Raw genomic sequence first — 17,374 nt, 5'->3', positions numbered from 1 at the left:
ATACACCTAGATGAAATTTCCCTGACCACAATATGTCATGAATCCTCACTGCTTCAGCCACATTTACAAAAAAAAGTATATGTTTTGGTATTAAATGTGGATAAGTGATAATAATCTCTCAAAATCTATGCTCAAAGTCTAGTATAGCATTCAGGAAATGGTACCTTGTTTAGATGAGGTGTTGAACGGTCTGATCTTTCAATGGATATGACTTCATAATATTATTTGAAAAAAAAGCAATGGAGTTTCTTTGGTATTCTTCCTTATCTTGAACGTTCTTCAAGCTGGATTTTTGCTGTCAAGATGGATAGCTCAAGTGGGAAATTTCCCAACGCAGCAAACCTTTATCAGTAAAAAGACAGCAAATGATTTTATATCACTTGTGCCAAATGGCCTGGTTATAAATACATTTAGAGTCATAGAGATATACGGCATGGAAACAGACTCTTCGGTCCAACCCATCCATGCCAACCAGATATTCCCCAACCCAATCTAGTCCCACCTGCCAGCACCCAGCCCATATCGCTCCAAACCCTTCCGATTCGTATACCCATCCAAATGCCTTTTAAATGTTGCAATTGTCCCAGCCTCCACCACTTCCTCTGGCAACTCATTTCATACATGTATCACCCTCTGCATGAAAAAGTTGCCCCTTAGGTCTCTTTTATATCTTTCCCCTGTCACCCTAAACCTATGCCCTCTAGTTCTGGACTCCCTGACCCCAGGGAAAAGACTTCACCTATTTCATAATTTTGTAAACCTCTATAAGGTATCACCCCTCAGCCTCCAACTCTCCAGGGAAAACAGCCCCAGCCTGTTCAGCCTCTCCCTATAGCTCAAATCCTCCAACCCTGGCAACATCCTTGTAAATCTTTTCTGAACCCTTTCAAGTTTCACAACATCTTTCCAATAGGAAGGAGAGCAGAATTGCACGCTTTATTAACAGTTCCTGGTTTGTAAAGGTATGTACTGTTTTGATTTTAATGTCTGCAGTGCCCTGCATGAGTTGTAGTGTAAATATAGGGATATATCATAACTTTGCTGGTGACCTGAAGAACTATTCATTAGACAAGTGCAGGTACCTGTATGAACAAATTCATATGTATTAAACTGAAGAAAATCTCTTGGTGTCTTTGTTTTTGTCTGTTTTGCATTTGAGAAACACATGGAGAATTGCACAAAAGCCTAAAATCTAGCTAGATAAATGTTAGAAATCCATGCAGGACAGCATGCGGAATCAACTGACTAGCATTTGGTGGTAGTGTTTATTAAATAGTCTTTCAGCAGTATAGCAGTAAGATTAGAATCTGGTGTATTTTTGAATACCATAAACTGTGGTAACTAATCTTCATATTTAATTGACAGTTTTAGATAAAAGCCTAAGCCTCAAAACGTCCTTGACCTTGCCTTCTCCTCAACTACTCTGTCATGAACCCAAATTCATGGATGTGTACTTAAACCCATACAACAAAAAGATATTAATAATGACAGGTTCCACAGCCAAGAAAATCCATAGCAGCAGTAAAGATTAAGAAACAGATTTAAGATTGTTCGGCGTGAAAAATAATTCAAAACATTAGGTTTTGTTTCCCAAAAAGAAAACTGGTATAGCTTTAAGACCAGCAAGCAGCCAGAAAACCCACAGAGCTGAGCAACTGTTATGAAGAACAACAAGAACATTCTGAATAGAATATCCTCACAGACAAACCACCAAAAACAATTGAATATCTGAACAAAAGCCTTTTACAACCTGTAACAGGGGAAAATTTTTTTTAAAGGCAGAGAAAGTATTAAATATCCAAAGCATCCTTGGCGATAAATCCAAACCATGAAAAGAAGGTCAAGTACTGGATGCCCAAACTCGATTCAATCCCTTCAAGGACAGAAAATAAAAGGCTTCATTTCCACCTTAAAAACTAGGCTGGGTTAAGTCTTCCAACACTGATTTAACAATTTCTAAAGTATTGAGTCAACTACAAAGTTAACAAGAAACAAAAATTCTTCAGAAACAAGCTTAAAATTATTTGACTGAGGTACTTAGGAATATAAATATTTTATTAGACTTAAAGTTTCAGAAACCTGTAGAGATGGTTAAATCTTTATTATTTCAATGTTTTCTCAATTTCCATCAATAAAGTCAACAAAGTGGAGATAAAGAAATTGAGTGTGAACTTGTTCATGTGGCTTCAAATTTGGCACAAAAATAACTCAAACGCAGAAGAAAGTCCACCATGAACAACATCATGGCAGTCATCTTTGATAAGTGAAAAAATCATTACATGTTATTGATTGAAACCGTTTTTGAAAAAATTGCTAGCAGCATATATTTTAGTGATCCATCAGGCATTTTGGGAAAGAACTATCTTCATGTTGGTCAAGGAAAATTGAACTTTACATTGAAAATAGCATTTAAAATGGCAGTAACTTTCTCTGCTAAGCTTTAGTATAACAACAACCTTTACAATAATAAAGATTTAACAACAACATTAATCAACTAAAAATAAAACAACTCACGAAAGTGAGTGTTCTGCCAGGACATCAACATTCTGACAATGATTAGGAACATTACCAATCATCAGCCAATGCAAAAAATTAATCTACAATCATCTTTCCACCAGAAAAAAGTCAAACTGTTCAGAAGATCAGCATATTGGCAAATGTGGAAAGCACAATCTATAGGATTGTGAACAGCTTCAGGATTTGACACACCATCAAATGTGGGAGAGTTAGCATTCTTCTGTACTATATGGAAATTATTAAGTGTATGAGGGTGAGTGATGGCTTTGCGGATGTTGAGCAGAGTGAGAGGTGGTCTGTAGTAAGCAGAGACTCTATTAACAAATGCATTCACTAAGCTTCACTAATATTTAAGGTTATTCAATTTTTTCCATCATTGAAGCTTAGGTACTCAAGGGCAGACTTTGGGATTTGGATCTCCTGGTTGAAATAACTCCACAGAGATCACTATCCCATCACCAAGTAACCCTTTGTTTATGCCAAGAACGTCTTTGATACTGATCCAGCTTTCTCGGAGCAGAACCTTTGACACTCATGTTTATTTTTTTTTGTAGTAGTGCCCTTCACATCAAAGGGCAATGCTGTGTAATCAAACAGTGAAGGGGAGGGCAGGGACTAAATCAAAATAGAGTTGGAGGGGAAATGATGCACTCCACTCCCTGCGGTGCCCACCTCTCCCTGAACAACTCCAGGGTATTGGTGGACACCGCGTGCTCCTTCCCCAAGGACACCCGGGCCCTAACGTAACCGCGAAAGAGGGGCAGGCTGTCAGCCCTCATGACCCCCTCCACGGCCCTCTGCCTGGACCTGTTTATGGCCAGTTTGACCAGGCCCAGGAGCAGACCCACGAGGAGGTCTTCAGACCTGCCCTCCCTCCTCCGTACCGGGTGCCCAAAGATCAGGAGCGTGGAACTGAAGTGCAACCAAAAGCAGAGGAGGAGGTTTTTGAGAAAATCAAAAAGGGAGTGCAAATGCTCACACCCAATATTCACATGGTCCATGGACTCCGCAGCGCCACAGAACAAGCAGTTGGGCTGGGAGTCCATGAACCACTGCAATCTGCGGTTGCAGGGGACTGCTGCATGCAGCATCCTCCACCCCAGATCCCTGAGGGAAATGGGGAGGATTCCCGCGTAGAGAGCCCTCCACTGGGGATCCCCACCGCCCGGTGGCAAGTGGGCACGCCAAGGTGTGTCCAGACGGTGGATGAGGGAGAAGAGGTGGACGGTGTGCAGCAGCAGTCGATATAGGACCCGCCTTTTTACATCCTTGAAAGGGACAAAAGTAAAATTTCGGAGGCGGCTCAGGTTGTGGGGCACAGGCTCCCGCAGGAAGTACAAGATCTTGGGGCCAATGTGAAATTCCACCCAGGCTGGGGTGAGCACGGACGGGATCCCACCGCACACCTGAGCGTCCTCCAACTGGTGCACTATGTTGGGTCCGAGCACCGCCGTTTTAAGGCGACACTCCTATGTTTTTTTACTGCAGTAGTGCTTATTTTGCCCCAGCACCCATGGTGTGCGTGTGTGCAGGTGTGAGACACAGCGAGAGACACAAGGTGCACAAATCTTTATTCAATTTCCACCACCAGGAAGATGGGAAACACCCAGGTGGCCAGTGACAAGCAGTGCCCTTCACATCAAAGGGCAATGCTGTGTGAACAAACAGTGAAGGGGAGGGCAGGGACTAAATCAAAATAGAGTTGGAGGGGGAAATAGTGCACTCCACTCCCTGCGGCGCCCACCTCTCCCTGAACAACTCCAGGGTGTTGGTGGACACCGCGTGCTCCTTCTCCAAGGACACCCGGGCCCTAACGTAACTGCGGAAGAGGGGCAGGCAGTCGGCCCTAACGACCCCCTGCACAGCCCGCTGCCTGGACCTGTTTATGGCCAGTTTGGCCAGGCCCAGGAGCAGACCCACGAGGAGGTCTTCAGACCTGCCCTCCCTCCTCCACACCGGGTGCCCGAAGATCAGGAGCGTGGGACTGAAGTGCAACCAAAAACAGAGGAGAAGGTTTTTTAGAAAATCAAGGAGGGAGTGCAAACGCCCACACCCAATATACACATGGTCCACGGACTCCACAGCACCACAGAACAAGCAGTTGGGCTGGGAGTCCGTGAACCACTGCAATCTGCGGTTGCAGGGGACTGCTGCGTGCAGCACCTTCCACCCCAGATCCCCGAGAGAAAGGGGGAGGACTCCAGCATAGAGGGCCCATCACTGGGGATCCCCACAGCCCGCTGACAAGTGTGCACGCCAATGTGTGTCCGGACGGTGGATGAGGGAGAAGAGGTGGACGATGTGCAGCAGCAGTCAATACAGGGCCCGCCTTTTCACCCCCTGAAAGGAAACATAATTAAAATTTCGGAGGCAGCTCAGGTTGTGGGGCACAGGCTCCCGTGGGAAGTACGGGACCTTGGGGCCAATGTGAAATTCCGTCCAGGCTGGGTTGAGCACGGACGGGATCCCACCGCACATCTGAGCGTCCTCCAACTGGTGCACTACGTCGGGTCCGAGCACCGCCGTTTTAAGGCGACACTCATGTTTATTTTTTATTACAGTGAGAGACACAAAGTGCACAAATCTTTATTTAATTTCCACCACCAAGAAGATAGGAAAACACCCGAGTGGCCAGTGACAAGCAGTGCCCTTCAGATCAAAGAGAGCAAAGCTGTGTGAGACACTTCTGTTCTTTTTTTTCTTTTTTTTTCTTTTTTTTTTGCAGATGTGAGACGCAGTGAGAGACACAAAGTGCACAAATCTTTATTTAATTTCCACCACCAGAAAAATAGGAAAACACCTGAGTGGCCTGTGACAAGCAGTGCCATTCACATCAAAGGGCAATGCTGTGTGATGAAAACAGTGAAGGGGAGGGCAGGGACTAAATCAAAATAGAGTTGGAGGGGGAAATGATGCACTCCACTCCCTGCGGCGCCCACCTCTCCCTGAACAACTCCAGGGTGTTGGTGGACACCGCGTGCTCCTTCTCCAAGGACACCCGGGCCCTAACGTAACTGCGGAAGAGGGGCAGGCAGTCGGCCCTAACGACCCCCTGCACGGCCCGCTGCCTGGACCTGTTTATGGCCAGTTTGGCCAGGCCCAGGAGCAGACCCTTCAGACCTGCCCTCCCTCCTCCGCACCGGGTGCCCGAAAATCAGGAGCGTGGGACTGAAGTGCAACCAAAAACCGAGGAGAAGGTTTTTCAGAAAATCCAAAAGGGAGTGCAAACGCCCACACCCAATATACACATGGTCCATGGACTCCACAGCACCATAGAACAAGCAGTTGGGCTGGGAGTCCGTGAACCACCGCAATCTGCGGTTGCAGGGGACTGCTGCGTGCAGCACCCTCCACCCCAGATCCCCGAGAGAAAGGGGGAGGACTCCAGCATAGAGGGCCCTCCCACTGGGGATCCCCACCGCCCGGTGGTAAATGGGCACGCCAGGGCGTGTCCGGGCGGTGGATGAGGGAGAAGAGGTGGACGGTGTGCAGCAGCAGTCGATACAGGGCAGGCCTTTTAATTTCCTTGAACGGGACAAAATTAAAATTTCGGAGGCGGCTCAGGTTGTGGGGCACAGGCTCCCGTGGGAAGTACGGGACCTTGGGGCCAATGTGAAATTCCATCCGGGCTGGGGTGAGCATGGACAGGATCCCACCGCACATCTGAGCGTCCTCCAACTGGTGCACTATGTCGGGTCCGAGCACCGCCATTTTAAGGCGACACTCATGTTTTTTTTTCGGGCAATGCTAATCTCCTGTTTATTTATTTATTTATTTCTCCCCTCCTAAAGGGCAATGCTGTGTGAGGCTCTCTGTTTTCTTTTTTTTTCTTTTTTTTTAAATTGATCCCCACACTACCGCCTAACTGCGGTAGTGCTTATTTTCCCCAGCACCCATGGTGTGTGTGAGCAGGTGTGAGACACAGTGAGAGACACAAAGTGCACAAATCTTTATTTAATTTCCACCACCTGGAAGAAAGGAAACACCCGAGTGGCCTGTGACAAGCAGTACCCTTTACATCAAAGGGCATTGCTGTGTGATCAAAACAGTGAAGGGGAGGGCAAGGACTAAATCAAAATAGAGTTGGAGGGGGAAATGATGCACTCCACTCCCTGCGGCGCCCACCTCTCCCTGAACAACTCCAGGGTGTTGGTGGACACCGCGTGCTCCTTCTCCAAGGACACCCGGGCCCTAACGTAACTGCGGAAGAGGGGCAGGCAGTCGGCCCTAACGACCCCCTCCACAGCCCGCTGCCTGGACCTGTTTATGGCCAGTTTGGCCAGGCCCAGGAGCAGACTCACGAGGAGGCCTTCAGACCTGCCGTCCCTCCTCCGCACCGGGTGCCCGAAGATCAGGAGCGTGGGACTGAAGTGCAACCAAAAACAGAGGAGAAGGTTTTTAAGAAAATCGAAAAGGGAGTGCAAACGCCCACACCCAATATACACATGGTCCACGGACTCCACAGCACCACAGAACAAGCAGTTGGGCTGGGAGTCCGTGAACCACCGCAATCTGCGGTTGCAGGGGACTGCTGCGTGCAGCACCCTCCACCCCAGATCCCCGAGAGAAAGGGGGAGGACTCCAGCGTAGAGGGCCCTCCACTGGGGATCCCCACCGCCCGGTGGTAAATGGGCACGCCAGGGCGTGTCCGGGCGGTGGATGAGGGAGAAGAGGTGGACGGTGTGCAGCAGCAGTCGATACAGGGCAGGCCTTTTAACATCCTTGAACGGGACAAAATTAAAATTTCGGAGGCGGCTCAGGTTGTGGGGCACAGGCTCCCGTGGGAAGTACGGGACCTTGGGGCCAATGTGAAATTCCATCCAGGCTGGGGTGAGCATGGACGGGATCCCACCGCACATCTGAGCGTCCTCCAACTGGTGCACTATGTCGGGTCCGAGCACCGCCGTTTTAAGGCGACACTCATGTTTATTCTCTTTTTCTCTCAATGGGATGCTCTTCAGAAGGTTGGTGTAGATTCAATGACCCAAATGGCCTGTATCCACACTGTAGGGATTCTGAAATAACTCCTCAGAGGCCGGTATCCTATCAACAAATCACCCTTTGTTTAAATGTGCATAGTACTTGACACTGGTCTGGCTTCCTCAGAGTTAGCTCTCAGAATGAACAGAACCTTTGACGCCCTTTTTTTTGTTTATTTTTTCCCCTGTTAATTTTTTTTGTGAAATTTACAGTTTTTTTTATTTTTTAAAACCCCCACACTACCACCTAACTGTGGCAGTGCTTATTTTTCCTGTGTGTGTGTGTGTGTGTGTGTGTGTGTGTGTGTGTGTGTGTGTGTGTGTGTGTGTGTGTGTGTGTGTGTGTGTGTGTGTGTGTGTGTGTGACACAAAGTGCACAAATCTTTATTCAAATTCCACCACCAGGAAGATAGGAAAACACCCGAGTGGCCTGTGACAAGCAATGAAATCCCCTATTAATTTTTTTTCTTTTTTTTTACATCAAAGGGGCCACTCTATTATATTTTTTTTCCAAAACAGTGAAGAGACACCTGTTTATTTATTTTTTTCTTTTCTTTTTTATAAACCCCCACACTACCGCCTAACTGCGGTAGTGCTTATTATTTTAAACCCCCAGCACCCATGATGTGTGTGCGCAGGTGTGAGACACAGTGAGAGACAAGGTGTACAAATCTTTATTCAATTTCCACCACCAGGAAAAGTAGGAAAACACCCGAGTGGCCTGTGACAAGCAGTGCCCTTCACATCAAAGGGCAATGCTGTGTGATCAAAACAGTGAAGGGGAGGGCAAGGACTAAATTAAAATAGCGTTGGAGGGGGAAATGATGCACTCCACTCCCTGCGGCGCCCACCTCTCCCTGAACAACTCCAGGGTATTGGTGGACACCGCGTGCTCCTTCCCCAAGGACACCCGGGCCCTAACGTAACCGCGGAAGAGGGGCAGGCAGTTGGCCCTTACGACCCCCTCCACAGCCCGCTGCCTGGACCTGTTTATGGCCAGTTTGGCCAGGCCCAGGAGCAGGCCCACGAGGAGGTCTTCAGACCTGCCCTCCCTCCTCCGCACCGGATGCCCGAAGATCAGGAGCGTGGGACTGAAGTGCAACCAAACGCAGAGGAGAAGGTTTTTAAGAAAATCAAAAAGGGAGTGCAAACGCCCACACCCAATATACACATGGTCCACGGACTCCACAGCACCACAGAACAAGCAGTTTGGCTGGGAGTCCGTGAACCACCGTAATCTGCGGTTGCAGGGGACTGCTGCGTGCAACACCCTCCACCCCAGATCCCCGAGAGAAAGGGGGAGGACTCCTGCGTAGAGGGCCCTCCACTGGGGATCCCCACCGCCCGGTGGCAAATGGGCACGCCAGGGCGTGTCCGGGCGGTGGATGAGGGAGAAGAGGTGGACGGTGTGCAGCAGCAGTCGATACAGGGCGCGCCTTTTAACGTCCTTGAAGGGGACAAAATTAAAATTTCGGAGGCGGCTCAGGTTGTGGGGCACAGGCTCCCGTGGGAAGTACGGGACCTTGGGGCCAATGTGAAATTCTGTCCAGGCTGGGGTGAGCATGGACGGGATCCCACCGCACATCTGAGCGTCCTCCAACTGGTGCACTATGTCGGGTCCGAGCACCGCCGTTTTAAGGCGACACTCATGTTTATATCAGTTAGCAAGGATTCCCTGACTGGATTAGACTAACAGCACCAGTCAGGAAACGCATATTCTATGAGGTCCATCCGGTTAATCTCATTACAAACACTACATCCCTCACCCTCTGAGTCTGAGGTCGTAGGCCAGTTCTTTATAGCTCTTCCTGGGTCATTTTAGAACCTGGTCAGGTTTCTCCAGTTCTGCCTTTGATGTGTGTGGTGTGTAACGCACTGTAGCTTGCCTCTTGCACCCAGAACATCTCAGAAGAAATTCATTCTCCTCTTCAGGCAGCAAAGACATCGAGGCGACAATATCTACCTTGTCCATCTCAGATTCCGAGATATCTTTAAAACCTGACAGAGAGGGAGAACCTATCAATTGCAGAACAGTCAGAAAGGCAGTCGAGAAGCTGAGTACATTTTGCTCCGTTACCATTTGTGAGTTTACAGCTTTCATATTGTTCACATGCTTGTTCAGGACCATCGCACCCACCTGAACTTTGTAATTCATGATAGTTGGCTTTGTGTTGATCATGTCTCTTATCCGTGCAGGGTCATTCCCATGGTTTCTGCACCAAACTGTCACGCTTAACCTGGTACAGAGTCTTTACCCCATTAGCAACTCTGCTGGAGCTATCTGGTAGCTGCATGAGAGGTGGTCCAATAATCAAGTAGGAACTGGGACACTTTGGTATTTAGTGAAACTGTAGGCTGATTCTTTAAGCCTGCCCTCAAAGTTTGGCCCACTGTTTCTGCCAGACCATTGGATAGGATGGAGCTGATCTTGTTTGATGAATATCATTCCACTTTAGAAAATACTCAAATTCTTTGCAGGTAAACGATGCCCATTATCTGTGACGATCACTTCCGGGAGTCCATGTATTGCAAAAGATGCATGCTAATTTTCTATCGTTGTCCATGTGTTTGACAAATGAACTCTATGCATGTCAAAGCCATTTTGATTGGGTGTTGTTATAAAGCAGAGTTTGATCCCTTCTGAGAACTAAGACCAAAACCCAAAGAGGAGTGCCTCGCTCTATATTGTGTAAAAAGTGGTGTAACCTGCTTTTCAGCAACTCCTAGTGGTTAAATAAAATAAATCCCTGACACTCACTTTAAAATCAACAAGTAACAATGTATTTTTGTAACTCTTACAGCGAATAAGTTAACTAAACTATTAACGAACCAAATAAATCCTTTCTAACTCCTAACTATTCCTGAATAAAGCAAGATTTCAATGAATACTGTTCCAATAAATACAAGTCCCACTCATAGAAAAAGAAATAGAATTTAGTCTCTCGAAATTACGGCAAGGTTACACGTCTTCCGACTGTTCTGTGCCTTCTCTGTTGATTCTTTAGTCAGGAATATTAACCGGTTGTGCTGTTGATATTGTTGTTATTTAGATGGTGCTTTCTCTAAGACACAGAGGAGGTGATGGGAGCCAGTGATTATCTCTTGAGAGTTGAGGGCCATTAGCTCTGGAGGATAGCAGCTAGTTCATCTGGCAGCTGGCGGTTAGCTCTGGGACCTTTGTTCAAATACCCTCTTCTTTTTATACCTGGAATGACATATTGATATTTCTAGCAGTAGGATTGGTCCTATATTGTCAAAACAATAAGATTTAAATTTAATAGATATCTAAGTACCTGGTTCAAATTGATTGACTATATTCAAAACCCTGTTGTCTTGGTTAAAAACTGTTGCTCAGCCTGCTAATTGTATGGCCTTTCGATACAAATGTTTCAATTCAGATGTGCTCTATGTACTTGTAAACTTTCAAGCTGCTGCTCATAGACATCCATTTTAAATCTCTAAGCATGGAAAAATCTTTTAAAGGGACCACACAATGCTTTCCAAATTTTACATATACCAAATTCTAACACTGCCTGCCAATCTACAATTACTCTACCCAACTTCACAACAGTGTCCACAGTGACTAAGAACATTGAGCCCATGAAAAGACTTGTATAGTCGACGTGTAACCAAGTCCAGGGTTTACTCGGCCATTCCCAAAAACGTGGGATGCTGCTGGTGGTACTTTTTGTTTTTGTTAGCACTATAGGCACTGTCCACCAACACAGCTATGTCTGCATCCAATCCTAACCACCAGACATAGCTTCGTATTAATATGTTCATTTTGGAAAACCCCCAGATGATCCTGGTTGAGTTCAGCCAGTGTCTGGCAGGTTGAGCAACAGTTTTTAACCAAGACAACAGGGTTTTGAATATAGTCAATCAATTTGAAGCGTGAAATTAGATAGCTATTAAATTTAAATCTGATTGTTTTGACAACATAGGACCAATCCTACTGCAAGAAATATCAATATGTCATTCCAGGTATAAAAAGAAGAGGGTATTTGAACAAAGGTCCCAGAGCTAACTGCCAGCTGCCAGATGAACTAGCTGCTATCCTCCAGAGCTAATGGCCCTCAACTCTCAAGAGATAATCACTGTTACCCATCACCTCCTCTATGTCTTAGAGAAAGCACCATCTAAATAACAACAACTCTTGCTCCCCATAATAATATGCTATCCTCTCCTGTGGACTCCAGGTCCAAAAATGTTTCTGTTCAGGTTGTGATGTCCCTTTGGTTTGTACAATCACTACCAACTGTTTCAATTAGAGTCATAGAGATGTACAGCACAGAAACAGACCCTTCAGTTCAACTTATCCATGATGAACAGATGTCCCAAATTAATCTCATCCTATTTGCCAGCACTTGGCCTATATTCCCTTTAAACCCTTCCTATTCATATACCCATTCAAATGTTTCTTAAACGTTGTAATTGTACCACCTCCACCACTGGCAACTCATTCCATACATGTACCACCCTCTGCATGAAAGATTTGCCCCTTGGGTTCCATATAATTCTTTTCCCTCTCACCCCAAAACATATGCCCTCTAGTTCTGGAGTCCCCCAATCCAGAGAAGAGACCTTGCCTATTCATCCTATCCATGCCCCTCATGATTTTATAAACCCCTGTAAGATCACCTCAGCCTCCGACATTCCAGGGAAAGCAACCCCAGCCTATTCAGCCTCTTACTATAGCTCAAACCCTCCAATTCTGGCAACATCTTTGTAAACCTTTTCTGAACCGTTTCAAGTTTTATAATATCCTTCTGGTAGGAGGAAGACCAGAATTGCACATAATATTCCAAAAGTGGCCTAACCTGTACAGCTGCAACATAACCTCCCAACTCAGTGCTCTGACCAATAAACGAAACATACTAAACACCTTCTTCATTATCGTATCTACCTGAGATTCCACTTTCAAGGAACTATGGACCTGCACTCCAAGGTCTCTTTGTTTAGCACTAACTTCCTAGGACCTTACCATTAAGTGTATAAGTCCTGCTCAGTTTTGCCTTTCCAAAATGCACGCGCTAACGTTTATCCAAATTAAACTCCATCTGCCACTGCTCAACCATTGGCCCATCTGATCAAGATTCCATTGTACTCTGAGGTAACCTTCTTCGCTGTCCATTGCACATCCAATTTTAGTGTCATCTGCAAAAACTTACTAACTATACCTCCTATGTTCACACCTGAATCATTTATATAAATGACAAAAAATAGTGGATCCAGCACTAATCCTGTGGCACGACGCTAGTCACAGGACTCCAGTCTGAAAAGCAACCCTCCACCACCACTCTCTGTCTTTTACCTTTGAGCTAGTTTATTTTTAATCAAATGGCTAGTTTTCTCTATATATCATGTATTCTCACCTTGCTAATTAGCCTACCATGAGGAACTTTGTCGAACATTTACTGAAGTCTATACAGATCACGCCCACCACTCTGCCCTCATCAATCTTCTTTGTGACATCTTCAAAAAATCCAATCAAGCTAGTGAGACATGATTTCCGACACACAAAGCCATGTTGACTATCCCTAATCAGTCCTTTCCTATCTAATACATATAAATCCTGTCCCTCAGGACTCTCTCCAACAACCTGCCCACCACCAATATCAGGCTCACTGGTCTATAGTTCCCTGGCTTTTCATTACCATCTTTCTTAAATAGTGGCACCACATTAGCCAATCTCCAGACTTCTGGCACCTCACCTGTGGCTATCAATGATCCAAATATCTCAGCAAGGGACCCAGCAATCACTTCTCAAACTTCCCACAGAGTTCTAGGGTACACCTGATCAGGTCCTGAGTATTTATCAACCTTTATGTGTTTTAAGACATTCAACATCTCCTTCTTTGTAATATGGACATTTTTCAAGATGTTACCATCTATTTCGCCATATTCTGTATCTTCCATGTCCTTCTCCACAGTAAATACTGATGCAAAATGCTCGTTTATTATCTCCCCCATCTCCTGTGGTTCCACACATAGGCTATGTTGACTTATGCTTCCTTCTTTTTCTAGACCATAGCCTCAATTCCTCTCCTCATCCAGCATTCTCTACATCTACCAACCTTGCCTTGCACCCTAACAGGAACATACTATCTCTGGACTCTTGTTATTTCATTTTTGAAGACGCCAGAACTGGATCTCTGTGTGTCCAAAGTTTGATATTGTTAGCTGTGAGTGGAAATGCATCCAGAAAATTTAAAACCATTACGGATTCTTTCAGTGGTGGTACCAGGAGTGGTATATCTACCAATGGGAGGTGGCTCAATGCATCCACATTTGCTACTTGGCCTCCCAGACAATGTTCCAATACTTATATGCACATAACATCAAAGCCCACTGCTAATTTCAACCTGAAGCTATCTGCAGCACTGCCTTGTCCTCTTTAAGTAGACGTAGTAGGGATTTGTGGTCCATTATTATTACAAATGCATATCCGGAAGGGTATCAGTGGAACTTCCTGACTCCAAATATGACCACCAAACTTCCTTCTCTAAGTGGAGATATTTATGCTCTACATTAGCCAAAGTGCTAGATATATATGTTATTGGATGTTCCTCTCCATTGGGCCACCTCTGAGCTAATACTATCCTAATACCATATGGGGAGCCATTGCATGTCAATACCTGATCTCACTTGGGATCATAGCGTGCTAGCACCTTAAAAGATGATAGCTGTTTCTTTCCTCCCTTGAAAGCTCTGGGTTTGGCTGCTGGACCATTTCCACTAATCCAGTTTCCTGAAAACCAGCTCTGAGTGAGCAGAACCGCTGACACTCCTGTTTTATCTGTCAGCCTCGGCTTCCTGATTGGGCCAGATAAACCACCCCATTTGGGGAATGCATATTCTTTGACGTCCAGCTGGCTGACTTTGTTACAATCACTACACTGGCTTCCTGCTTCCATTCTGTTCTCAGTGAGAGCCTTCTGGCCCAATATTGGAAATTTGACACTGACATTTATTTGTAAGGCCCCATCGCAACATCTTAATTAAATTTTCTGTTTTCTGCTCCATTTGTTGTAATGTACCTTTCATCGAAAGCTTTCCAAAAATTGCGGCAGTAGTTCCTGTAGCATGAATGCATTTCCGATTGATTGAAGACAAGCTGCCCTTAAAGTATACCCAGGTTTGTAATTTATGTGAGCCATGCATGAACACTATAATTCCCACTTAGTATACACTCAGCCTACAGACTATTCAGTAGATATGCAGTGAAAAGATGCTATAATTTAATCTGCTGTCATAGTAAATTTTTCAGCAAAGCCTCACTGTAACAAAGGTTATGCTACAACAAGATAACTAAGAGGAACTTTCTGATTTTAAAATCCAGCACCACATATGCAAGATGCAAGTTGCAGATTGATTTACTCCATAATCTAAATACTACTGGTCTTGCCACTACCTCAAATTTGTGATCATTGTTATTTTCTATGTTTGATTGCGATAATATATCATGACTTAGAGATGCCGGTGTTGGACTGGGATGGACAAAGTTAAAAATCATGCAACACCAGGTTACAGTCCAACAGGTTTATTTGGAAGCAGTAGCATTTGGAGCACTGCTCTTTTATCGGGTTGCTGTGGAGGTTAAGATCATGCTCACAGAATTTGTAGCCACAGGAGTCCAGTGTCGTGGAGATGTGATACAGTAAATAATCTTAGATTAAAACTTGCATCTTTCTGGTTTCTGTTCTTTGATATGTAAATCTCAGAACTTCTTTTAAATTACATTCTCAAGATAGCTCAGCTTTTTAAACAGTAGGTGTGAAGTCTGTCTGTGTCCCAATGCTATGTCAGACAACAAACCCTCTGTATAGTTTTACAGAGTTTTACAAGGATTCAGGAAGTTTTTGAGCAAAATAAAAGGTAATTCTGCAAAAACAAATTCACCCCATAAGCTTATATGTGTATGCATATGGGAGTGACAGATTGAGTGTGCATGTGATTGTGTGCATGTAGGTGTGAGTACATGTGATAAAGTGTGTGTGTGTGTTTATGAGCTTAGTTAAGTGTATGTATGAGTGTGATGGGGTATGTGTGAGAGGGTGCGTGTGTTGGTATGAGTGCAGTGGATGTATGTGTGTGCATACGAGAGCGAGCTTGTGTGTGTGTATTGTGCAGTGACCTGTAGTGTGACATGAACCCAAGGTTGGGGCCATTCCCACGGGTACCGAATTTTGCTATCAGTTTCTGCTCAGCCACTCTGTGTTGTTGATTGTTCTGCAGTCTGTCTTGGAGGATGCTCACCTGAAGGTCTGAGGCTGAATATCATGTAATAATGTATATTATTTAATAAATAGAGATGATGCTGCAAGGTATATAATTCATTCTTTTTAAGGGCAGTTTATCACTAAAAGCTGTTAAACCTTGCTATGCACAAAGATGCAATTGCTTCAATGCCTGTGTATATTTTAATGACTTATAATATCTGTTCCAAAAAATGTGAAGGCATTTGACCTTTTTGCGACCCCACTGGAAAACTTGATATTTTCCCAACTTCTAGTCATCATGCTTGAGACAGTAGAGCTTCTCAACTGTTCACACTCCATTTGACTCTCCTCCCATTTTTTTTACCATCCATTCTCTTCTTCCTCATTATTCACTTCAACTGTTGCGTATGGTAGCAAGTTCTAAATTTTTATCACTTTCTGGGTAAAGAAATTTCTTCTGAATTTCTTACTTACTGACAATTTTATTTTGATGTCCCTCCCCAGAAAGGAAATATTCTCCTTGCAGATGCTGTATCAAAATCTTTTATAATTTTAAAGACCTCTATTAACTTACCTTTCAACTTTCCTTTTTTCCAAGAGAGAAAAGATCCACTGTTATTCCTTTCCTTTCAGTCCCATGCGTTTCTGCCATCCTTGTAAATCTTCTCCTTATTCTCACCATGTCTTTATTATCATTTTAAAATATGACCACCAGAACTACACACGTTATTGTGCAGTTTAACGTGCAGTTTATTTGATGCATGTTTAACATAACTTCCCTGCTTTTTGATAAAAGCAAAGTACTGCAGATGTTGGAGATCGGGAATAAAAACACAAAGTGTGATTCCAAAGAAGAGTCATATTGAACTCAAATTGTTAACCCTGATTCTCCATGGATGCTGCAAGGCCTGCTGAGTTTCTCTAGCATTTTCTGTTTTATTTTCTACGTCCATTAATGAAACCTAGAACTGAATGTCATAAGACTGTGAATGACACTTGATATGACAAGAAACCTGGGATAATTTCATGAGGACTCAGGTGAGGCCTTTCTCAATGCTGAGAGTAAATTGTTGTATTTTCAAACAATGTCTCCCCCCTCCATGCACAATAAAAAGCTATTTTTTAAATAAACTTTTAAAAATTGATTTTTTTTATATGGATCAGTCTATACGTCCATTCAAATCTTTTTGTTTTCATGTGTTTGCTAACTTCTGATAGTGATTTTTACCTCTCTACACACCAGGTAATTGTAGTTCCTCCATTTATCATGCTACTAACCAATTACATGACACCTTAATTTCCCCAATCCACCTGCCAAACTGTCCCCTACCTACCTGGCAACTATACCTCCAATCAGCTAGTATCTGAACAGCCTCACCCACTTGGCATCCTAATACCCCCAGCTACATAGCACATGAAGCCCAGCACACACCTATCCTCCCCAACCTGCCTTCCACCCAATCTCATAACAAACCTAACACTCTATACCCTCATGCCCCTTGCATCAACTCACTACAATCCTATCACTCACCTATTAACAATCAGTCTAAGGTTTTACATTCAGTTACTTTGACTTCACATCCTTGCCAATGCTGTCAGATTCACACCCCCACTCATAGCTTCTATGCATAGCATGAAATGACATAGATGCGGAAT

The 17,374-nt window shown here is 44.5% G+C and overlaps 1 protein-coding gene across 1 annotated transcript in view; it reads left to right on the top strand.

Moving 5' to 3' along the window:
* The window catches only part of LOC132824534 (low choriolytic enzyme-like), a 169,354-nt gene that overhangs the window by 144,399 nt on the left and 7,581 nt on the right, over positions 1 to 17,374 (top strand). The window lies entirely within an intron of this gene.

Source organism: Hemiscyllium ocellatum, chromosome 18, assembly GCF_020745735.1.
Source record: "Hemiscyllium ocellatum isolate sHemOce1 chromosome 18, sHemOce1.pat.X.cur, whole genome shotgun sequence".
Lineage (NCBI taxonomy): Eukaryota > Metazoa > Chordata > Chondrichthyes > Orectolobiformes > Hemiscylliidae > Hemiscyllium > Hemiscyllium ocellatum.
Note: the sequence above shows the minus strand (reverse complement) of the source record. Positions and strands in the feature narration are given on the sequence as shown.